The sequence below is a fragment of the Prionailurus viverrinus genome, chromosome A1 (genome assembly GCF_022837055.1).
Source record: "Prionailurus viverrinus isolate Anna chromosome A1, UM_Priviv_1.0, whole genome shotgun sequence".
Classification (NCBI taxonomy): Eukaryota; Metazoa; Chordata; class Mammalia; order Carnivora; family Felidae; genus Prionailurus; species Prionailurus viverrinus.
The window spans coordinates 224639095-224665085 of record NC_062561.1 but is presented as its reverse complement, the minus strand read 5'-3'; positions in this window follow the sequence as shown (position 1 = coordinate 224665085).

The window sequence follows — 25991 nt, the reverse complement described above, 5'->3', positions numbered from 1 at the left end:
TTGAAATTAGAGATGATCAGATTTATCCTGTCTCCTTCTTAGGCATCATTGTACATAGCCTCTCATTTCTGATGTAAACTTTTCTGGCAGAGTATGAGAAGACATGTAACACTAGCGTATGTTGGACAGATCTGTTTATTAGGAAGAAGTTTCCTTGGCTGAAATCACTTCACTTTTACCTCTATTTCCCTCTGGAACAAAACTTAAGACAAGCTTTGTATCCTGTTGCACTGCTTCCTTTGACAGATAGATATCTCTTTTCCATAAATCCAGGCCCTTCTGAAACACATCTTAAACACTTCTGTGACAGGTTTTCATACACATTGTCTGTTTGCTCAGTAACAGAATTTAAGACTTCATTAATTTACTCAAAATGTTTTTAACTCTAACCACAATATAAGTATCTGATTATGTGTCTCATCTGTCTTACATTGTTTGGGCTCTTACAAAGCTCCAGAGATATACTCCATAAATCTGATAAACCTACCTATGTATCCATCTATCATCTACCTGTCATCTATCATGTATAAATATTTCCTGAAAGAACCAATGAATGAATGAATGAATGAGTGGGCACAAAACCAGAGAGAAAATGGACAGTACTTTTAAGGTGTAGAGCATACATTGACATTTAGAGGGAGAAGTACATGTAAACTTAGGTTAATTTACAATAAGCCAAAGCATGCTCTTTAAATACACATTCATTCTTTCCCAAATATGTATTTCACAACTACCATTATGCCAAGCACTGAGCTAGATGCTGCAGACAAAGCCAAGCAAGAAGTCTGTGTAATGTGGGAACATACAATTATTGATCATGGAATCACAAAGTGGTAAGTAGCTAGTATTTTTGTTTGTTTGTTTCATTAGTATAGCATAATTGCATCTAGTTTTAATATTACCAATGCAATATACTCAGGTCTTCCTGGGCATGATGTGTGTGTGTGTGTGTGTGTGTGTGTGTGTGTTTTCTGATTATTTCACATTAGAGAGAATAGCCTGATTAGTATTAATACCATTAATATGGTATTAATGGAAAATGGATCAGCTCTAGCCAATTATAAACAAATAGAGATTTCAACTGAAGAGAGAATATTTTATTCAACACCTTTGCAATAATTACTTCTTGGTTTTCCTTGGATTGCACCATTCAATATTGAAACAATCATTATTTACCTCCTATATTGACTGTCTTCCTCAATGCCATTGATACAGCAAATTTGGATTTTCATATAAAATATGAAAAAAATATTTCAAACTCATGTTGGGTGTCACTGCCCATCAAACAAATAGGTAGTTGATATATAATCACAAGAGTTTTCTGAACAGCATCATTGTGCCTTCATGAATGGAACTCTGGAAATACTCTCCCACAACCTCCACAACCGAATCTAACATGTAAAGTCAATTGGGAATTTTTAATGTTTTATGTGTGCAAAGCACACTGTACTTACAAGAAGGGAACATCATTTATTTGTGCGATTCTGTGTTATTCTCCCAGGTGTTTCTATAATACTTCCAAAAGCACTTATTTGCAAGAAAATTAACTACAACTTGATTTTATTTGTAAATTATTTCGAAATCTTTCTCGAGAGTTTCCAATTCGTTGACGCGTTAGGAAGAGATTAAACAAAATAAACTCACAGAAATTCTGCATATGTGTTTGCTAGTTAAAGTGTAAATTCATGACTTCAGCTGCTTTTTAATTAAAGCTTGTTTTGTTGGAAACTATGTAAGCCCACAATGTTTGTTACTATTTGTATTAGTACAGTAGATATTAACCATTCTTATAGGAAATAGCAAAATGTTTCCTCCTCAAACAGAAAGATGAAAATGGGGGAGTAAAGCAGGTGCAAGGCACAACCAGATGGAAATTATCACCCATTAGCTTGCAATCAGCATCCTAGAAGAAAAGACTTTAAAAACACGAAAAGCTACAGTTTTCTCTTCCTGCAACATGAAGCTAATATTGCACTCCTGCACTTAAATACACATCTCAGCAGGTCTCCGGCTAAGAGAGGAAAATTCTGATGATCATACAGAAAACAGAATCATTGAAAAGTCCATGCTGAATAGCAAGGCTAAATTTCTCCTGCTACTAAGCTGATGTAAAATGTTCTGGAAAGTGAAATTAGCTTAAAAATTCAAAATAAAACAACAGAACTGACGGTTCAAAAGTGTTTTGCTACCATTGGTTCTATCATGGTGTATACTATACTTCTTATAAACCCTAAATCCAAGTTGAAAAGAGGTCCATCACCATTACTGTAACTTCACTGTCAGCAGAAAGCTTAGAAATATCATTGTTTATTCCCCACCCCTCCCACAATAAAGCTAGGAGAGAAAAAAAAGATTTTACAAAAAAGCACAAATGGAAAGAGTAAAATAATTTTTTGTATTCTTCTCCACACTGTAAAATAATCTCTACGCAATTCTGCTCCACATGTTCCTGGTTTCATAGCTTCAGGGAACACTATCCATAAATATGCAGCTTGGTCACCAGCAAACATAACACCCACACTCTACTGGTTTAAACTGAGTCATTAGATGTATGCCTTCGAAAGCTTAAGAAATCACTTTTCTTTAGCCTGCCTTGCTGTTTCTCTGTGGCTCTTTGTGAAGAATTTGAAAAATTCAAATGCTATTCATGGACTGATACAGATTCCTTAGTAATGGTCTGCAAAATGTCGTATTTCATTGAATGCCATCAAGTATTCAATAAAAAAGGGAACAGATACTTCACCGAAATATTGAGAAACTATGAATTCCTAAAATCAAGACAATTTTTGAGTCCCAGAAATGTGTTTATTTGATAGCCACAGTTTCTTCATGTGGTTGCTTAATATTGAATTGCCACTTGCCTAATAATCAATGATCATTTAAATGCCTTGATTTATATTGAGGTTCACTAAATTAATCCCCCATAAAGGATTTGTCTTTATTACCACTGTTTTAGGTTGTTCTATTGACCATATGAAATGGTATCACATACAAATTATACACTGAATGCAAACATTAGACAATTTTAAAAGCATCTTATGTCTTGTAAGACTATTAACACATTTCTCTAATCCTACATGAATAGAAGGTATTTATTCCCTACAATATGTCTGAAAGGTATTTAGTCTTACAAAAGTATTTAAAGTATTTAAATGTGGGAATTATTACATATAGTACTCTCTAGTCATTATAGAGTATTTTATATAGTCTTTCATATTATAAAGTTATGAGCTATTGAAGTTTCATGGTAGTAATAACACCTATATCTGTGCTTACATATTCAAATATACAAACTATATTTTGCATTCATATTTATTGTCATATGTTTAAATAATTTGAAATACAAACCAATAGTGATAATGAGAAAAATGTCATCTTTAATATTATATTTGTGATAACTAGTAAAAGAAACATAAATTTGCATATCATTAACAACATCCATTCATTTAAATATAAATGTGTACTTAAACATTATTTTATGCAGAAATACAAAATATAATGAATATACTCTTTCTGAGAGGGCAAACCAGTGTTGTTGGGAAGAAATGTCCAGAGAACCAACAAGTTCTACTGAAGGGATAGATAGGCATTTGAAGGTGAGGAGGAAAGAAAGACCCAATTATGATAAAGAAGAAGAATATTTGTTTGCTGAGAAGGTCCATTTGTATTTTTGTGACTTGATCAATAGGAAATGTGTAAGATAGAGTATTTTAAATTGACATAAAAAAGTAGAGCACAAGCACAGCAGGTCTCTCCATTTACTCCTGGGTGGCTCAGTTGACTGAGCGTCGGACTTTGGCTCAGGATATGATCTCGCAGTTCTGAGTTTGAGCCCTGCGTTGGGCTCTGTGCTGACAGCTTGAAGCCTGGAGCCTGCTTTGGATTCTGTGTCTTCCTCTCTGTCTGCTCCTCCCCCACTCATGCTCTGTCTCTCTCAAAAATGAATAAACACTAGGGGCGCCTGGGTGGCGCAGTCGGTTAAACATCCGACTTCAGCCAGGTCACGATCTCGCGGTCCGTGAGTTCGAGCCCCGCGTCGGGCTCTGGGCTGATGGCTCAGAGCCTGGAGCCTGTTTCCGATTCTGTGTCTCACTCTCTCTCTGCCCCTCCCCCGTTCATGCTCTGTCTCTCTCTCTCTCTCAAAAATAAATAAACGTTGGAAAAATGAATAAACACTAAAAAAAATTAAAAAATAAAAAGCCAAATTTAAAGAAAAAAGGGGCTCTAACTCAGTGACATCTAATATAACCTGTGTAACATCACCTTGAATACCAATCTCCTTAGTGAAAAATTCATTTTCTGTGAGGATTAGAAGAGATCACATTCAGAAAAAATCCTAAATCCTTCTCCTCTTTTACGGCTCAGATGTACCTATATATTTCACTCTTTGCTAAGCTATACTTCTATCCTCGCCTAATTCTACAAAAAGATGCATTTAAATTAGGTTTATATGGCAGCAAAAAAAAAGTGAAAACTCAAGTTGTATTTTGGTGAAAAAGTATAGAATTCAGATTCTGTGGAGGCAGGGTTTTCTGTCAGTTTGGTTTACTGATATATCCCAAGTCCCAAGGTTTGCTTGCCACAGAGGTGGTGCTCAATGAACACATATTGGAACAGCAGAAAACCAAGGAGATGTCCTTGAAGCAGAAACATGTGGTTGATACCTACTCCTTACCTCACAGTATCCGGCACACAACATAAGGAAAAGGTTTTATGATATCTGAAATATTAGAGACAGAATTCTGTGTGTAATGATTTCTGTATTAATGCCAAGTGGCTAATATACATATTTGGGAGTTTGGGGGCAGTTTTCAGCAAACACACTGGGGCTACAAACTGCGTTTACAAAGAGGAATATGGTTTGTAATCTATTATCTATTATCTACATTCTATTAAGGGGGAATGTTATGAATTCTGTGTCGGCAAGTATAAAAATAAAGGCTATACATAAAATAAATGAGAGACCTCCTGTGTATACAACACAGGAATGTGTTAGGTTGTTTTTGAAAAGTTGGTTTGCCATGAAGAGGAAAATTTGTGGTTCAGAAAGAGCACAAAGAGTAAATGTAACTAAAAATGAAATATTTGGCTCAACTATATAATTCTGTGTGTGTAACAGTACAAATATATAGTATACATACATATATATGTATATTATATACATGATACACACACATATATAGTTGTTTTCTTAAAATTATGTTGAAAAACTTATAAAAAATTTTAATATTTATTTATTTTTGAGAGGGATAGAGAGACAGAGTGTGAGCCAGTGAAGGGTAAAGAGAGAGGGAGACATAGAACCCAAAGCAGGCTCCAGGCTCTGAGCTGTCAGCATAGAGCCCAATGTGGGGCTCAAACCTGTGCATGGTGAGATCGTGACCTGAGCCGAAGTCAGACACTTAACTGACTGAGCCACGCAGGCACCCCTGTGTTGAAAAACTTTTAAGCTTTTTAGGTAATTTCCTATTTTCGACGTCATATTTTCTTTGGAATAAAAAGTTTCATACACTATAGTATATTCATATTATATGTAAAATATATGTTTAAATAGGTTTTGGGTGGCTTTCTTTCACAATTTGATTTTTACACCTTCATAATTTATTTGAGAGAAACAAATATAAAAGTATGTTTTCGGGGCACCCGGGTGGCTCAGTCAGTAAAGCATCGACTCTGAATTTCAGCACATGTCATGATCTCACAGTTTGTGGGATTAAGCCCCACATCCGGCTCTGTACTGACATTGCAGAACCTGCTTGGGATTCTCTCTCTCTCCCTCTCTCTCTGTTCCTATCCCATTTGTGCAAGCTCTCTCTCTGTCTGTCTCTCAAAATAGATATGTAAATGTTTTAAAAAGTGTTTTCATATTTTACATTCATCTTATTCTACAATTACAGTGTTTTCATTAAAATTTCAATAGAGATCATTCTTTAGATGAGAAAGATTGCCGCATGAACACATATACCAGGCGTGTATGTATATATATATATATATATATATGTTTGTGTGTGTGTCTGCATGTGTGTGTGTGTGTGTGTGCGTGTGTGTGTGTATTTTTCAGTCTACAGGATCAATCATCACTTCTGATGTTGGGACAGAAACTTCTTCTTGAACGCTGTACTGGATTCACTACTCTGAGACCACTCTAGTTGATCCCCTTAATTTTCTAACATCCCTGAGGACTTCTGCTGCTACTCGGCCTTGGTATCACAACCCCTTTGTAAGACACCCTCTTTCTACACTTTCTCATTGGCTGTGGCCCAAATCAAAGGTGACGTCACCACTCTGTCCTAAAAGTGGTTTATGGATTTTCATTCTCTTCCATGGGAGGAGGGACTGTCCTCACCTCCCCTAAATGACCAGTCTCCAAGAGTCTGCCTCCAGATCAGTTTCAATTCACTATATTCTTTCCAACAGGCGTGCCTAGAAGGGCATTTCAGTATTACTCTATTTACCCCAGTAAAAGTTTTCTTCAAGTAAAGTCACTTCTAGGTCTCTCTCTTTTAATTGTTTCTGAGCTCTGATGATAATAACTCTTATCTATATTGATAATAATTCAACTATTCATCTCACAAGGATGTTGTGAAAACTAAAAAAAAATAAAAGATAATATGACAGAAGGTTTTTTGAAGACAGTATACAAAAATGCAGTGCTATTATTTTTAAGAAAACTTGGCTAAAATGTCTCTAAACTACAAAGGAATTCTTCTATCAGAAGAGAGATATATATGGTGAAAGTTTAAAATAGAGTTTCTCTGTGATATGTAAAATACTTCAGGCTTAAACTGTCCAAATGTGGGCTACCACTGAGCTTATTTTCACAGTACTGCAGTGTTCTGATATGTTTCTTTGGTATGAATCAATATATAGACCATCATATACTGATGAATCATGTCTTTTGAAACAACTAAAGGGCAAAATTCATTGTCCATGAACTTCTCTCTCTTCCTGACACAAATCAAAATACTTTACTTACACGAACAGAACTCTGCTTACAGTCAGCTTATCACCTTAGTAACTTTCAAAAACAAAATGCAGGCTTGCCAGTCGTGATATAACAGAAATAGTATTACTAACTTTCTTAGTGATTGCTCTAACATTTATGTATCGACTTAAAAAGAAGTTAATAAAAAGTGTAAAATCTCATAAAATAAACCTTAAAGCTTTTTAAAAGATTGATTAGACACAGTAGTATACTTTTCCCTGGACCACCATATTCAATGCAAATGTAGTAAATACTTTTCAGGATGCTTATCCAACATACGACCATTAATTCTGTTTTCAAAATTGATCTTGTGTAAAGGAAGAGGCCTAGCAGTCATGTTTGAAGACAATCACCTGGTCATAGTTGATTGGACAAGAATGGACTTGGGAAATGTTGAAACAAGACCCTCAATAATAAAAATCTGAATATTTGAATTTGGGATTCAGAAACAGTACCTCAATGTGTCTTGAAGTCTATGTGATATGAAAATGAACTGCTGTTATTCAGTCTTGCTTCAATATGTGGATAAAGAACTAGAAGATGTTGGTACACACACACACACACGCACGCAGGAAGAGACAGAAGCATAGGTCAACCAAACAAGAAATTTGCATCAGCAGGTTTTTTTTTTCTTTTGTTTAGCTCGTATTATATCTCCTTGAGTCACCTATGGCTCTCCTCATCTGGGATCAAAGAGGTGCTGTACCTGTCTGGTATATTCTGGCCTTGCTGAAGATGGAAGAGAAAGATTCCAACCATGTGATACTTTCAAGCTTCTGCTCGTAAAAGACACATGTCACATCCACTCACATTTTTTTGACCAAAGAAATTTATATCCCCCAACTTCTATTAAACCTTATCCAATATTCCTTGTATATAATGTATAGTTTCCTTATTAATTTACTCAAATTGGATTCATGTAGTATATTAATAAGACTTGCGTCAGTTGTTAGTAACAGAATATAACTTTAGATAAAAAGTATGATGTGTGAAATTGTTGTATTGTGGGAGGAAGCATAGAACCCAAGAACAGAAATTAGACAGACCCCAGAAAGACTGGAAAGAGTAAAATGAATGTCACTAGTGTATTAGTTTGTGATGGTGGCTGCAAAAAATTTCCATTAACATGGTGGCTTCAAATAGCAGAAATTCATTCTCTTTAATTCTGGAGGTCAGAAATCTGAAATTGTTATCACTGGTCCGAAGCTGAAGTGTTGGCAGGGTCATACTCCCTCTGGAAGATCTAGAAGAAAATCTGTCCCTTGCCTCTTCTGACTTCTGATGGCTGCCAGAATTCCTTGGCTTATGATAGCCCAATCTTCAAGCCAACTTCTTCAAGTCTCCATTCTCAGCGCCTTCTCATCTGTGTGTGTACAATCTCATTTCTCTTCCTTTTCTAGAGTTATATATGATTGCATTTAGGACCCAACTTTATTATCCAGAATAATCTGTCCATCCCAATATCTTTAACTTAATCAGACGTGCAAAGATTCCCCCTTGCCTGTTTCTTTTTTCCATATGAAACAGCATTCTCAATTTCTAGAGGTAATGATGAGAATATATTTTGGGAGGCGTTTTTTGAGCCTCCTTGGAAATTTTTGAAAAATATCTAAAGTTTAATGATAGAAAGATTGTTAAATTATTAATAATACCTTACAGAATATACAATGCTTTAAAAATTATATTGGACCGTATAATTGTATACTAGGTAAACAATACATTTTTGGGTGAATCCCAATGGATCAGGGAAAATTTTACATATATTTTTTGTGATTTTATTTTTAAGTAATCTCTATATGCAATGTGGGGCTCAATTTCATGACCCCAAGATCAAGTGTCACGTGCTCTTCCAAATCACCAGACAGGCATCCCATGGGTAAATTATATTTCAGAATGGTCCTGAGAAATTACAAGAATATAGAGAGCTAGTCTTGGTGGAAAGCACATTGGGAAATAGATTCAGTGGAAACGACCTTCTTGTTATTGAGTGTGTATGGGAAATTCAAATAACACATTTTGGCAAAATCTGAGGCATCTACATGAAAATACTTGGAAATAATCCATGAAAGGTACTTATCTACACAAACAACTAGTGGTGTGTGTGTATGTGTGTGTGTGTGTGTGTGGAGAGAGACAGAGAGAGAGAGAGAGAGACTGGGAAAGAGAGAATTTTTTTTTAAAGGATTGGATCGTGCCATTTTGGGGGCTGAAAGTGTGAAATCTATGGGACAGGATGACAAGATGCAGATCTAGGGAAGGGTTCAAAGGCAGCCTACAAGCAGAATTTTCTCTTCTTCAGGGGACCTCAGTTTTAGGTATTGTTGTTTTGTTTTTGTTTATGTTTCTCTTAAGTGTCTTTTAAGATTAGAATTGTCCCACCAATATTATGGAAGTCAATCTGCTTTACTCAAAGTCCACTAATTTAAATATCTTATCTAAAAAATACCTTCATGGTGGCCACTAAATGAAATACCTAGACACCATAGCCTAGCCCACTGACCCATGAAATTAAACATTCCAGGTAGGTTGTGCTGTACCAGTACTCAATGTAATAGCTGAGAACCATTGAACATTTTTGAGTGGGCAGGTCAACGATCAGAGATTTAGGAAAAATAGCTAATTGGTGAGCATCAAGAAATTTCCAGTAAAAAGTCTCAGTTATCTTCTTTTACCTCTCTGTCTTCTTTCTTAGCCAGTCTAACCTCAGTGTAAATTATATTTTATATCCTTCTTAGACTCTTATATTTGCAATATTTTCTTATTATTATGATGATGATTATTATGTAATATACCATAATCTATTATTCTTAATATTCTCTTGGCCTATGAATTACCGTTTGTCTTCAGTTCTTTATCAGTCATTAAAAAATGTATAATATACATTGTAATTAACTAAGTCCACTTTCAAATAGCACTGTATTTTCAAGGGCCCGGCAGTCAGCTGATACCAGAGTATTTCCACTTTCTCCCTCACATGCGTTGTGATATTGCTCATTTCTCTCATTTATGTGCTAAAATTGGTTACTACTATTGCTTTAACAAGACCATTATTTTTATATAAAGAATGAAAAAAAAATTCCTCCATTTATTCCTTTGATAAAGATCTCCTTTTATATAGATCCAGTTTTCTTATCTATATACTTTTCCTTCTGTCTGGGAATCTTTTAATATTTCCTGTAGGGCAGGTTTTCTGACAATGAGTTCCTTCTTATTGTATTTGTCTGAGGAAGTCCTTTCTCATTCACTTTTGAAGGGTGATCTCATTAGCTTTGGAAACTAGGATTTAGGTTCCTGGTTTTTGTTTTCTGTTTTTTTGCACCATGTTAAATACTTCCTTCCTCTTCCTGTCAACCATTAATTTTGGAAAGTTCTAGGTCATTACTACCTCCCAAATTTCACCTATTCTCTCTCAGTTTTCCTTCTGGTCTTCTAATTAAACATATGTTACACCTTTTATTATTGTCTCACATTTCTTGAGTGTTCTTTTCTTTTTTCCCCCATTCTTTTTTTGTCTTTACTTTTCAGTTTGGAGTTTCTACTGACGAACATCAAGATCCCTGATTACTTCCATTCTACTGATCAGGTGGTCTTCATTTCTGTTACACTGTTTTTAATTTCTAGCATTTCCTTTTGCTTTTATTCTTAGAATTTCCATCTCTATTATATTATTCATCTACTGTTACATCTTTGCTGATTTTTCCATTAGAACCTTTGAACATATTAATCACCGTTATTTTTAAATAATTGATTTGTTGATACTAACTGATGCCTTCTTTTTGAGTCTTTGATGACATCTTTGTCTAGTCAGACTGTTTTTCTTTCCTTTTGTCATGAGTTATGATTTTGTTGTTGAAATGTTTGTTTATACATGCACAAAGTTTAAATTGTTTTTAGTCTTCTTCTTTTTTGTCTCCTCTTAATGTGGGCTTTCCTAAGCATTCTTCCACAGAGACTGTGTCTCACAGGTCTTTCAGCTATAATCTATGGTTATTACAGCAGAACCATGTTGGTGTGCAGGTAAGGTGTGGGGGAAGAGAGAGAGAGTGTTCTATAATATTCCAATAAAATCTCATTAGTTTATTGGACCTGTGTTTTGTGCTGTGTCCTTTACCAAGGTTCCTTCAATGGTTTTTTTTTTTCTTCCATTATTTCCTACTCCATTCACTGGCTACAGCATTTCCCATCTATTTCTTTGGTATAACCAACACACTTGTTGACTATGTTTATTTTTTTCTTTTTTTGGGAGAAATAGGAAGGTGAGATGGGGCTGGAGTGAAAAAAAAAAAAACTTCTTACCTCTGTAAGGATAGGATTCTGGTAAAATATCTTACCCCACAGGCTATATATTTGTCCTGGTGAAAGCCACAAGTGTTATTTCAAAATGATTACTCACCTTTCCCCCGATCAGACACACTAGAGTCTCATTGTCTCATCTTCATCATGAAAGCGTGTTGGGGTTCTTTGGTGTAAATTTCATGAGAGTGCAAGTTTTCCTAAATATGGAGCTCCAAGTTATTTCTCACAGATTGTCCAGATTCAGCCTCCGAAAAATCAAACACATTACTATTTAAGTACTCCAAATAGTTTCTATCTTCAACAACTTCTGTTTCAGATAAGTAGATCTCAGCTGTGTCCCCCTGAATGTAGCTAGCTCTGCAGATATTGGAGTGATGGAGATCTGTAATGTCAGTTCTCTGATGAGTCCAACAAAAGTTATTAATTTTCGGTTTCTTCAGCTTTTTCTTGTAAGAGTGTGACTGACAAATTTCAACCTCTTCACCTGTTACGACTGACATTGGAAGTCCCCTTTTGGAGTGCATTAAATTAATTCTGTTACCTTCAGCCTCACTCTACTCCTCTCCTTGCACTATAACATACATTTCCATCAAACTTTTAGATAACTTAGAGTATTTTCCAATTCAGGCTCTGCTTGCTTTCTCTCATTGACAACCACCTGCTTCTCATTAAAGTTCCACATATTCAGATGCCACAATGCACTTGCACTTGACGTTTCTAGTATTTGGAATGTGCTTATCAGCCAGCAGAACTCCCACTCACCTTCCATTTCCATCTCCACCATGTAATTTACCCTGAATCCCCAAGAAGAAATTCTGAATTGCCTGCATTCATAATCTAAGTATGCATGTTTCTATTTCAGCACTTCTAATTAGTATTACCTTTAAATTTATGCAGCTGTCACCCAACTAGAATATGTTTCTTGAAAACAGAAAATTAGATCTAGGTATCTAATAGACATCTTGAAATCTCAGCCCATGAAATTTGATTACATTAATTTGATGGTGCTGCTAGGAAAGAGTGAGGTGGAGTGACATCACAGAAAGGAAGAAAAAGGAGGAGAATATTACAATATACTAAGTAAGAGGCACCTAGAGTAGCACTTTATTAATGATGTGGAAATGAAGTTGCATTTCAAGATGCTACATGAAGAATCTATTACTTGTGATGGCATGTAAGTGATGGTGTAAGATAGATGGATGAGTCTCCATGACTCTAAGGTTGAGCCAGGTGACATCGATAGTGAAAGTGAGGTCAGGAAGAAGAATGGTTATGCGCAAGTTCAGTTTGTGGCAGATGATAGATTTGAGGTCATCCTGTGACAAAGCTCCAGCCAGCTTTTTGAATTATTGAAGCCTGGAGATTGGAATATAGATTGAGGTTTAGAAGGCAATTTCACAGAAGGGTTTATTGGACACAAATTATATCGGGACATGACATAGTGGAAAAGGAAATAATAAAAGTTAAAAAGAGACAACATCTGGAAATGTACAGAGGGAATTGAAAAGAGAGGCTTTAGAAAAAAGATAAAGATAGTTCATTTTCATTACAGCCACTGAATATTAGGATTAAAAATGTAATTTCCAAAAAATATTCATTTCAGCAAAATGGGAAAATACTTTTTAGATGTTAATTGGGCAATTTGAACTTTTACATGAAAGTATCGTATCACAATAAATAAGTAAAACCCATAGGATAAATAAGTATATCCAGTAAAAGTAGAATTCCCTTTCAAGATGAGTTTCTATTCAGACAGAGTAAGAGAAATCTAATGGTTAGGGGTCTGAACATAAACAGTAAGGATAACTCTGTTAGTTATGGAGGATTATTTAATCATTATAATACGTAATGCTACAGAAATAACAAGAAAATCTTTCATGGAAAAACTTTATCTCCTTTAAAATTTAGTCATCTCCTTTAATCTCATGGATGTGACTAAATTGTCCAATTAAAATGAGGTAACCCAATCAAAATGAGTTAATTATGTTGGACTTTTGTATGGCATGACTAATATCCTCACAAAATGGGAAATTTTAAGTATATTTATTTATTTTGAGAGAGAGAGAGAGAGAATACAAGCTGGGGAGGGGCAGAGAGAAGGAGAGACAGAATCCCAAGGAGCCTCTGTGCCATCATTGCAGAGCCTCATGCGGGGCTTGAACTCACATACAGTGAAATCATGACCTGAGCTGAGATCAAGAGTCAGATGCTTACCCCACTGCACTACCCAGGCACCCCAAAAAGGGAAATTTTAAACACAGACATGCACAGAGGGGGGATGTCATGTGGTGAGGCAGGCAGACATCGGGGTTGATGTTCTACAAGCCACGGAATGCTAAGATTGACAGCAAACCATTGGGAGCAAGGCAAGAGGCATGAAAGAGATTCTTCCACATTGCTCTTAGAACCAACCCTGCTGACAACTTGATCTTGGACCTCTAGCCTCCAGAACTAGGAGACAATATATTACTATTGCTTGTGTCAACCGTCTGCAGTACTTTGTTAACATAGCCCTTGCAAACTCATACAGATTTTGGTACCAAGAATAGATAGCCTCCATAACAAAATGTGAAACTGGAAAAGCGAGGCTAGAAGACTTTTGAGATGTGTGATGTGAAAAGGTCTAGATTGCCTCGAACCGACTCTTGGTGGAACTATGGATGTTAAGGGGGCGCCTGGGTGGCGCAGTCGGTTGAGCGTCCGACTTCAGCCAGGTCACGATCTCGCGGTCCGGGAGTTCGAGCCCCGCGTCAGGCTCTGGGCTGATGGCTCAGCGCCTGGAGTCTGTTTCCGATTCTGTGTCTCCCTCTCTCTCTGCCCCTCCCCCGTTCATGCTCTGTCTCTCTCTGTCCCAAAAATAAATAAACGTTGAAAAAAAAAATTTAAACAAAGGAAATATGGATGTTAAGAGTGATTCTGGTGAAAGCTCAAAAAAATAAAAAATAAAAAAGAGGAAAGCTATAGAGAAAGCTTCTATTATCTTAGACAATACATGTATCATCATGAACAGAATATTTTTAGGAATATGAATATTAAAGATGATCTGGTAGCTCTCAGAAGGAAATGATTAACGTTACTGGAAACTGGAGAAAAGACAAACTTTGGATATAAAATGACGAAGGACTTATTTGAATTGGGTTTTGTCAAATGGAAGGTAAAACTGGCAAGTGATGAACTTGGATATTTAGCAGAGGAGGTTTCTAAATAAAATGCTGAAAGTGTGGAGCGGCTCCTCCTGGCTGCTTATAGTAAAATGCAAGAGGAGAAAAATAAATTAAAGAAGGAAATCCTGGGCCAAAAGAAATCGCACTTGGTGAAGTGGAAGATTTCAGCTTCTTCAGATAGTGTGTTCTTGAAATATAGTCAAGGGTGTAGCCAGAGGATAGTTAGCTAAAGATACTTCCTGTGTAATGGTTAATCCAATCAACCATGTCCCCAGAATCCAGGAATACAGATAGAATTATTCAAGAAATATCGTGGAGGTTCCTTTTGTCTTGGACTTAAGTGAATCTCATGTGAGGCTTCAAGAGTTTTGAGAATCTTATAAAAGCAAACACCCTGCCAACTTGGACAGGAGAAGAGAATGATTTTGAGGACAGAGCCATTGAAGGAAAAATCACTGAGGGTAGGGCCATGGATCCAGAGAAGAGAGTCATCTCCTTGGGGTTTCAGAAGATTATCATCTATGGCAGAAGGAGCAGGACCACTGCTCAAGAAGGGGGAGTGGCAGTTCTGCTTCTAGAAGACTGGGCTGCTTTACTAGGGAATCCAGGAAGCAGGGCATCATAAAGCCAAAGAGGATAATTCTCAAGCTTAAAATCTAATGGAATTTCCCCTGCCAGGTTTTGAGATCTGCAAGTATTTTTTTTTCTTTTTTTTTTCCTTTTCCCCTTCCAATTATTCCCTTATGAAATAAGACTGTCTATCCTATGCCTGAAACATCACTGTGTTTTGAAACCAAAGAACTTGTTTTTTGATATTACAGGTCAACATATGAATAGGAATTTTGCTTCAGGATGAATCACACCTCAAGATTCATGCATACCTTACTTAGATGATGCTTGGAAGAGATTTTAAACTTAAAGTTGATACTAGAATGAGTTAAGAAACTTGGGGCTGTACGGATGGAGTGAACATATTTTGCATGTAAGAAGGACATGTATTTTGGGAGGCTAGAAAGCAGGTTGTTATGGGTTGAATTGTGTCTCCACAAACAAGTTCATATGTTGAAGTCCTAACCTGGGTACCACCTCAGGATATGACCTTGTTTGGATCAGGTTCTTTATAGAGAAAATCCAGTTAAACTGAAGTCACTAGGGTGACCTCTAATAGAATAGGACTGATGTTCTTATAAAAGGTAGAAATTTAGACACAGATATCAATAAACGGATAATACCATGTGAATATGAAAAGAGAGATCAAGATGATGGTCTAAAAGGCATGGGACATCAAAGATGCTAGCAAACCATCAGAAGCTAGGGGAGCCATGTGAAACCATCATTCTACACAGTCCATGGAAGGAACCAATCCTGTAAACACCTTGATCTTGGACTTCCTCCCTCCAGAACCATGAGACAATGTATTTTTTCTGTTGTTTAAACCCGTCAGTTTATGGGAAATTTGTTGTAGCCACCCTATCAAATTAATACAGTGTCATATAAAAAAAAAGCAAGAAACATTTTCTTTTGCTTCAAGAATTAAATACTGAAATGTATACATCTACATTTAATAATTATATTTGATTCGGGGGCACCTGGGTGGCTCAGTGGGTTGAGCATCTGATTCTTGATTTCTGCCCAGGTCATGATCTCACAATTGGTGAAATCAAGCCCCACGCCAGGCTCCTGGGGCTCTGCACTGTCAGCTTGGGATTCTTTCCCTCCCTCTCTCTCTCTGCCCCTCCTCTGCTGGTGTTCACACACTTTTTCTCTCAAAACTAAGTAAATGTAAAAAGAAATAATTAAATTTGATTCTTATATTTAATTTATTTTGAGATATATGAAATGGGCATAAATTCATGAAGTTTTCTAATGAAATCTTATTAGCATATCACTTTTAAATATAGGTGTTTCTTTATGAGTGAAGATATGAATGTTTCATAGCTACAGGTTAAAAATGAATTATTAACACTAGTGTGTTAAATATTTTGTATATTCACCTGAGAAATTTTCTCATTTGTTGATAGTAAGTACTATTGCTAATATATTTTAATCTTTGTAGAAATTTTGCATTTTTTTAATTTTTTTTATTTTTAAAAAAAAATTTTTTTTTTAATTTTTTTTTTCAACGTTTATTTATTTTTGGGACAGAGAGAGACAGAGCATGAACGGGGGAGGGGCAGAGAGAGAGGGAGACACAGAATCGGAAACAGGCTCCAGGCTCTGAGCCATCAGCCCAGAGCCCGACGCGGGGCTCGAACTCACGGACCGCGAGATCGTGACCTGGCTGAAGTCGGACGCTTAACCGACTGCGCCACCCAGGCGCCCCTAAAAAAAATTTTTTAACGTTTATTTATTTTTGAGACAGAGAGAGACAGAGCATGAATGGGAGAGGGTCAGGGAGAGAGGGAGACACAGAATCCGAAGCAGGCTCCAGGCTCCGAGCTGTCAGCACAGAGCCTGACGCGGGGCTCAAACGCACGGACCACGAGATCATGATCTGAGCCGAAGTTGGCCACTTAACCGATTGAGCCACCCAGGTGGCCCGCAATTTTTTTTTTTTTAATATGAAGAAGAGTATTACATCTCAAGAGCACTGATATTGTAAATTTTTTATTTTGTTTTGCTTGTTTTCCATGTTTATGATTTACTCTGATAGAGGAAGCAGGAGAGAGCGGCAGAGATAGAGGGAGAGAGAGAATCCCAAGCAGGCTCTGCACTATCAGCACAGAGCCCAATGCAGGGCTCCATCCCATGATCCTGAGATCATGACCCGAGCCAATACCAACAGTTAGACACCCAAGCGACAGAGCCACCCAGGTGCCCCTGTTTTTCTTTTTCTTTTTCTTTTTCTTTTTTTTCTTTTTCTTTTTCTTTTATCTATCCATCTATCTATCTTTTCATTCTCAGTACTAAAGATAGTTTTGAGTTTTTTTGAAAACTGGTTTTCTCCCATTTGACCATTAGCACTAATTATAATTAAGTTTCCCACCCTAAGCTTTGAAATATATCAATATAAGACATTTTAAGTAAAGTGTTCACTGAGTTGACTTGACACACTTATATACTGCAAAATGATTATCACCATAGTGTGAGGTAATACCCTCATCCAGCCACATAATTACCATCTTTTCTTGTGGTGAAAACAACTAACTTTGTGCTATCATCATGTGGTTTACAGAGGTGAAGTTGGCTCTCATATCTATTGATTTGATTTAATTTCATTTCAGTAGTCAACATTCTTAAGAATTTGTTTATATCTTAGTTTGTGGTATTTTCAATATTAAAATCTATTCAAAATGGATATTTTCATTCCTGAAACAACAGTCTGACATTATTGCAATGGCAACAGAGGAGTTGTAAATCACCTTTCTACCCTCTGCCCCAGATTTTCATATGGTTATCTAAATATTACTTTAGTTTTATTGGGTTCCTTATTGCCTACTTAAATTGATTTACTACATTATTATGGAATGGTTCCTAATGCCCATTGACACCCTATATAATTTGATATACTTAAGAGAACAGGACGTTAAACCAGTTGTAATCTATAGAAACTGTAAGAAAAGTAAATTCTGCAAACTTAGACCCTTATTATAAAAGGAAACAAAGCAAAATTACATTAATAAAACGTGGTAAAATAAAAGACCCTATAATTCTTCAGTCTACTTTCTTTACTTAATTTTATAGGAAGAAAAGACAAAAAAAGTAAAAGTAGTCACTGCTAGACATGTTTATTTTAGCAGTCACATAAACATTAAAAATTCCAAGTTAAAATCTAGTGTAAGAGGTTCAACAGAATTTTAAAAGATTCTCAATTTACTTTTAACCATTGATATGAACATGATCAAAGGATGACTCTTGTCACCATCTCTGTTCTCAAGCCGTTCTTTTTTATATTAGCCTATTTCTACTTGAGGCTTTGTCCTGGTCTACTGTGAAAACTGTCCTCTCAAGAACACCAATGACCTCTCTCTGCCACCTCCACTAGAAGTGATACTTCTTCTGTCCTTTTCTTCTTGTATTGTTTCTTACAGTTTGGACACTTTACCCAGTGTCCTTCGCTCGTTCCCTCTTTCTGAACGAGGACTCAGTTCTAGGCTCTCTGTCAACTCTTTCCAGGTGATCTTGTCTAGGTCCCTGGCTTTAAATAGCATGCACACCGTGATGAGTATGAGGATCTATCTCAGGCCTGATTCATTTTTGTTTCACTTCAGGTGTATATCTGATCACAAATGAAGATGGGACTCTAAGAGGCCCAAAACCGAAAACTTGATCTCTCCTCTACATAAAGCAATTCCACTCTGCTTTCTGGACCAGGTAACAGCATCAGTACTCATTGTGTTGTTCAGAACTCAAACATAAAACACATCCTTGATTTTCCTCACTCACAGCCCACATACATCCCATCAACTCTATGCATAGCAATAACCTATGTATTAATCAGGAAAAACAGAACCAATGGGATGGAGATATACACACAGAGGAATTTTAGGTAATTTTAGGCTCATGCAATTGTGGGGGTACCATGGTTGGTAGCCACTGGGAAGGGTAACATCTGTAAATTGTAGCCAGAGTGAAGGTGCAGTTCTTAGTCTGAAGGCACTCTGGAAGCAAAATCCCTTCCTCTTCCTTCTAACCCTTCCTTCAATCTTTTCTCTTAAGTCCTTCAACTGATTGAAAGAGGCACACCAACATCTTGAAGAGTAATTTTGTTTACTCAAAGCCTGTTGCTATAAGTGCTATTCACAGCTAAACAATACTTTCACAACAACTTCTGGTGTTTCACTCAACAACTGGACATCATAGCCTGAGCAAGTTGACACATTATATGAATCATGATAACCTACAATTTACTAAAATTCCTCAGATATCATCTCGTACAAATGATCACTGTCTTTCATTTGGACCATTCCACAACCTTCAAACTCATCACCATATTTTCAGTTTTGCCTGACCCTCCCCATAGACTCATTTTCCACATATCACCTAGAGTGAATTTGTAAGCTTTAGCTCTAAGTACAGTTATGACATGCTCATATTTCAAACCTGGGCTTCTCTTCACCTAAAAACAAAATCTCAAAACCTCACACTGGGCTATCAGGACATAAAGGATTCTTCTCCATAATCTTCTGACCATATTCTCCCTCACTGTCTATCCTCAAAACACACTTACTTTCTGTCATTTCCTCATTCTCAAACTTATTTCCATCTTAGGGCATTTAGTCAACAGATCTCTCTCCCTGGAACAGTCTTCCCACAGATCTTCATACGACTGGCTCTTTTCCCTCATGTAGGATTCTGTTTGCATTTTGCCAAGTGAAAAGCTTTCCTTGATTTCCTTCTTAAAATAGTAACTCCATCCTTTCAACTCAGTCACTCTTGATCTACTTGCCTACCTTGAATTTATTACATTGTGTTATATTCATTATTTCTTTACCTGTTTATTCATTGTTATATTTACCTGTAGGAGTTAAGTCCACGAAGACAAAACCTTCTTCAAACATATTCCTCTCCGTCTCCAACACTTTAAATAGAGCTTGGAATGTCATAAGTACTTAATGAAAATTTTGCTGAACAAATGAATGAATCTCTAACAACAAAAAAAAGTATGACTTTTTTTAAAGGCAAATAAAAAATGTTTTATTTACCACAGGTTATTTAGTGAAGCTAAAATTTAAGTGCCGCCTGTAAAGTTTTAGTAAATGGTTGAAAAAACAAGTAAGCTACCAAACTTCAGCTACGTAAAAATGTGAATTTTTAAAAACTAAAAAATATCATATTCTGAAAGCAATTTCCTTGTTAACAATTTGTTTCACAGAAGCGATAGTGTTCCTTTTAAAAATAATGTAGTCAAGAGCTGGGGCGCCTGGGTGGCTCAGTCGGTTGGACGTCCGACTTCGGCTCAGGTCATGATCTCTCAGTTTGTGAGTTCAAGCCCCGCATCGGGCTCTGTGCTAACAAACAGCTCAGAGCCTGGAGGCTGCTTCGGATTCTGTGTCTCCCTCTCTCTCTCTCCCCCTCCCCTGCTCATGCTCTGTCTCTCAAAAATAAATAAATGTTAAAAATTTTTTTTAAAAATAATGTAGTCAAGAGCAATGATTTTTCATAGTTTTGCTATAGATACTTTTATTTCTATATTGTAGGCATTTTTTATTTATTTTATTTTATTTTATTATTTCATTTATTTATTTATTTAGAGCATGTGCAGGGGAGGAGCAGAGAGAGGGAGAGAGAGAGAATCCCAAGCAGGCTCCCCACTGTCAGTGCAGAGCCCAATGTGGGGTTCGACCTCACAAACCCTGAGATCATGACCTGAGCTGAAACCAGGAGTCTGAGGCTTAACCAACTGAGATACCCAGGAGCCCCAGGCAGTATTTACTACTTAATGAACAGTAAGAATTCATTACTACTGTTCTTGACCTCTTTGAGGAAAAGATGAAAAATAAAAGCTATTGTTTTGTTCATTCATCCACTCATTCATTTGTTTCTAAAAGTATGTACAGAGTTATGGGCCCTACTTCTAAAAGGTACTGTTGATGCAGCTTGTCGCAGTTTCAAGCATTTCAAGTCAAAGAAACTTGTGACTTTGGAAACACTGCTGAAGAGAAAATTCTTCCACTTCATTTTCAATTTTAAGAGACGTAAATGATTACATTATATTTACAAATTCTTATTGTTTGGATTTAATTTGCATAGGTTGTATATTTAATAAGGTTGATTCAAAGAAAGAGTACTTAGGGACTTGGTATTACAAAGATTGCTTATTTTCTGCTTGGAATTTTTAACATAAGTATACAAACAAACATAAGCAATGTTTACACCAAGGCATTGCAAGAGTTATTAAGCAAAAATAAATTGATTGCATTTTTATACCCTCAAGCTCAGCCAGAAGTATCATTAGATTTCAGTTAAAGATGAGATAAATTGATTCATTTACAAAGAAAAGAAGACTACATTGAAGAAGAGAATTTAAAAATTGCAAACTCTTTGATCTCTGTAAATAGTTTTTTTTTGTTCCCAGTCTCTATTATAATAGCCTAAAGTTGGAAATATTCCAGATATAACAACAATGTATAAATTACTATACATCTGACATTTTAATAAATTTTAGAAATATGTTTCAAAGCCCTATGTTTTGAAAAATTTTGCTGTTGTTTATCTTTATTCTCATTTTCCCTTCCTTTATGTAAATCTTTTCCTGCATTTAATACTAAAGTAGAAACTATTTTTGTAATTTACTTTTAGAACTTTTCCCCTCCATTTGAAACAAGGTCCAGAGGGATTTTCCAAAAGATAGATGGCAAAATAATATTAAAATGGGGAAACTACATTTGTTTTTGCTGTTGTCACAAAAGTTTGAAAACAAATGGGAGGAAAAACTCCTACTTGGCAATATGACTTGCTTGACTGTCTACATGGGCCTTGTAAAGGAGGTTTTATGGCCCTTAGACCCACAACCAACTGTAAGAGTAAAAAACATTTCAGCTAAAGAAGCCAAAAAAAAAAGTATATTTGAGTAGTTGGTGTTTATGTGTGTGTATACACACCTACATTGCTTAAAACTTTGTGTGTGTGCGCTTTCTTTTTTTGTTCCTACTTTGTCTTGCTTTAAGCAGATGTTTGTGTCTAATTTGTATCAAAAATAACATTATATTACACAGAATAGAGGGAGTAAAATGTGTTTTACTTTCAAATTGTAAACAATTCAATTTAAAATATGTAATGACTTACCATTGTGGGGACCAACCGCATCCATGGGTAAAAGAGCTCAGAATCTGTCCTTGTATTTACCAGGTTGTGTATACTCAGATCACACAAACTATAGCCAAAAGCATTGTCTTCATCCACTAAGCTTAAAGAAATTGAGTTTATGATTTTATCTATTGCTCTGTCTCCACTTCGACTAGTCAACACAGACAGCATTAGACCAACACCTAGGCAAAGTTGCCATTATAGAAGCTAACTACTTTGATATATGTACTATTTTTTCTTCCCTGGTCCTCCTCACCTCCCGAAAACCCAAACCAATCTGCTTCCTCATCTGGGATCAACTCTATTAAAATCAACCAACCAGCCAACTGATCTATTTCATAAAGTAATACACAACAAAGCTCCCTGTATCACTTATGATAGTTAGCTGTGGTAGCAAAATTAACTCTAAATCTTGTAATAGCAACAATACAATTAATCTGATTTGTTGCCAATATAATAGTCTAAAGTCAACAAACTAGTGGGATAGTTCTCTTTGATGAGGTGATTCAAAGACCCAGTCTGACAAAAGCTCTGTCCTGTTCACTATGTGAATTCTAAGGTCTTCTTAGCTGGTATCTTCACTCCAGTGAGATTACCAGAAAATGAAAACATGGACAAATAACCATAGGGGATGTCATCAGCCAAGACTGGAAAGACATTACCTCACTCCCATTTCTCATGCCAGAACTATGATTCAGTGCAATCCTTTATTGCAAATGTACCTAGTAAATCTGGTCCTTAAGTGGACAACTGATTCCCTGCAATAAATTGACACAGGAAAATTGATAGATAAGCATATTCTCAGAGGTATCCCCCCATTTCCTTCACTTTAAGTGAATTTTGACTTCCCAGTGAAGACACCATTTCATTTTGACCCTTTCTAGGGATAGAGTATGAATTTTGTCAATTCTTTTACCACAGAATCAAGAGGTGAGTCTTTATCTTCATTGTTCATTGGTTCCTTAAGGCAATTACTATTCTACAAGGTTTTATTTTAATATATGTAAAACAATAGCCAACAGAAACATAAAAAGATGTTCAACATCACTAATCATCAGGGAAATGAAACTAAAACCACAATGAGATACGACTTTACACCTGTCAGAATGTCTAAAGTCAAAAACACAAGTAATAACAAGAGTTGGAAAGGATGGGAAGCTGGCTAAAAATGGTTGATGACTATATGGTACCTAAGAGTTTTTATTGAGTGGATTTGGAATAAGGTCGAAGAATAGATATTTTAAACCAGTTCTGTGGGTGATTTTTGTGAAAATGTTTTGGGAACTGGGTACATGGGGTTTTTGTTCTGTTTTTGTTTGCTTTTGGTTTGGTCTGGTTTTAGAACTGGGTGTGTTTAACTTGCAGAAGATTATTGGAACATTGTGACACCTTCTCAATCACTTGAAAGTCTGTGTTATGAGAAAAATGATGGCCTAATCATGTATTTCCAGGATATTGTAACAAATCTTAGTAGTAATGAAAAGATATGTTTTGAGATTATTATAAGAAAGAGACTTCTAAGATCAGAGACATAAACTACTGAAACTGGGTGCTTTAAAAAGTAGAGATTATCTTGGGGTGCCTGGGTGACTCAGTCGGTTAAGCATCCATCTCTTGATCGTGGCCCAGGTCATAATCTCATGGTTCCTGAGAGGGAGCCCTGCATCGGGCTCTATGCAGACAGCGCAAAGCCTGCTTGGGATACTCTCCCTCTCTCTCTGTCCCTACCTCACTTGTGTGCACTCTTTTAAAACAAATCAATAAACTTAAAAAAAATGAAAATAGAGATATATTTAAAATCTAATACATTGGGATATACATAAAAAAACATACAAAAGTGATTATGGTCAAAATAGTGTTTGCATTTGAAGAGAGGAAAGGGGCTGTCATTAGGATGGAACATGTGACTCGGTGTCTGTCATAGATTTATTTTTTCATCTAGGTAGTTTCAGGAATCTTTGCTTTTTCACTATAATAATCCCTTAAATTTTGTATTTGTTTTATATGGTTGCATGCATGTTAAATATATTTGTATTAAGACTGAATAATTGAGCATTGGTAACAGCTATAGTAGAGAGATCCATGACGTATATCTAAGGAAACTTCTAATTCAAATCTTGTAATCCTGGTAATTAAAATGCATGTTAAAATTTTGATGCTCAATAGTTTTTCTAAACTGTAATGTACTTTGAAAGAAATGTAATGACTAATGACAGAAGCCCCCCCCCCAACACACACACAAATTCTTATTCTGTTGTGCTTCTGGTTACAGTTATGGTGGGATTTCATACATTTTATTTTCTCACATACAGTTTTTTGTTTTTTGATGACACTATTATGTCTTCAAAGTCAACAGGTTCTATTCAACGATTTCAAAAGGATTTAAAAAGTTTCTTAATATTTTCAATAATTCATATGAATGAAAACATACTACTTTAAGTCATTAACATGTATAAGAGAATAAAGAAAATGGTCTAAGGAGAACCATCACTGGAAGTATAAGTTATCACATGAATTCAACATTGGTAATGAGAAATCTTGTATAAATGTCAGCAATTAGCAACTTTATTAATAGCCATTGACTTTGGGAAACACATTCAGACTATTAATTAAATTGTATTTATTCTTACAAAATTATTCAAGAAAGTTACTGTGTGTGTGGAAATAACAGTTAAATAAAAGATTAGAATCAAAGAGATCTTAATGCTGAGGACCCTTTTGAGTAATTGAGAATCTTTGTATATTGGTTCAAGAGCAAATTAAGACACTATGAACAGATAAATTCCTTTAATACAGTCTATTCCCAATTTTGTTATTCCTTGAGCTTCATGATTGTGTTTATTATATTGCACATTAGTTTACAGAGCCTAATATCAGAAATAAAGTAAATTGCATTGAATTCTGATGCACTTTCCTTGTACACTTAAAGATTAAGTTTCTCTCATATGGCTGCAGAATGAGTATTGAATCTTCAGCTGGTTAATCCTTATAATCTATTGCCCAATCTCAATTCCCACAAAAAAATAAAAAGCTTGTTAAAACAAGATAAGAAGTTTTCACCTCACTAAGGACTAATTCTTGGATTCTGAAAAAATCATATGCTAGTGAAATTCTCATGTAAATTAAATTAAAGGTAAAAAATGCACTTAATAAATAGAAGATAGTTCTAAGGAGATTAGCACTGAATTGAGATCGACACTATGCCCCAGTTAACTCAGTTGGAGAATGTCATTTATGAGGCCAAGTTCACATACAGTTGTAGCACCCCACGGGCTAATTAATTTTGCTTAGAGAAAAGTTGTTTCTTCTTAACTGACTTCAGTAGAGCCAACAATTGCACAAACATGAACCATTTATTGAAAAAAGGGGTGAAATAGTTTTAATAGATTTCTATATATAAGTGATATTTAAGTATTTTGGTTTCTTGAGATAGGCCTGGATTGCAATGTATTTTCCTCTCAGGACTGCCTTTGCTGCGTCCCAAAGCGTTTGGATTGTTGTATTTTCATTTTCATTTGTTTCCATATATTTTTTAATTTCTTCTCTAATTGCCTGGTTGACCCACTCATTCGTTAGTAGGGTGTTCTTTAACCTCCATGCTTTTGGAGGTTTTCCAGACTTTTTTCTGTGGTTGATTTCAAGCTTCATAGCATTGTGGTCTGAAAGTAAGCATGGTATAATTTCAATTCTTGTAAACTTATGAAGGGCTGTTTTGTGACCCAGTATATGATCTATCTTGGAGAATGTTCCATGTGCACTCGAGAAGAAAGTATATTCTGTTGCTTTGGGATGCAGAG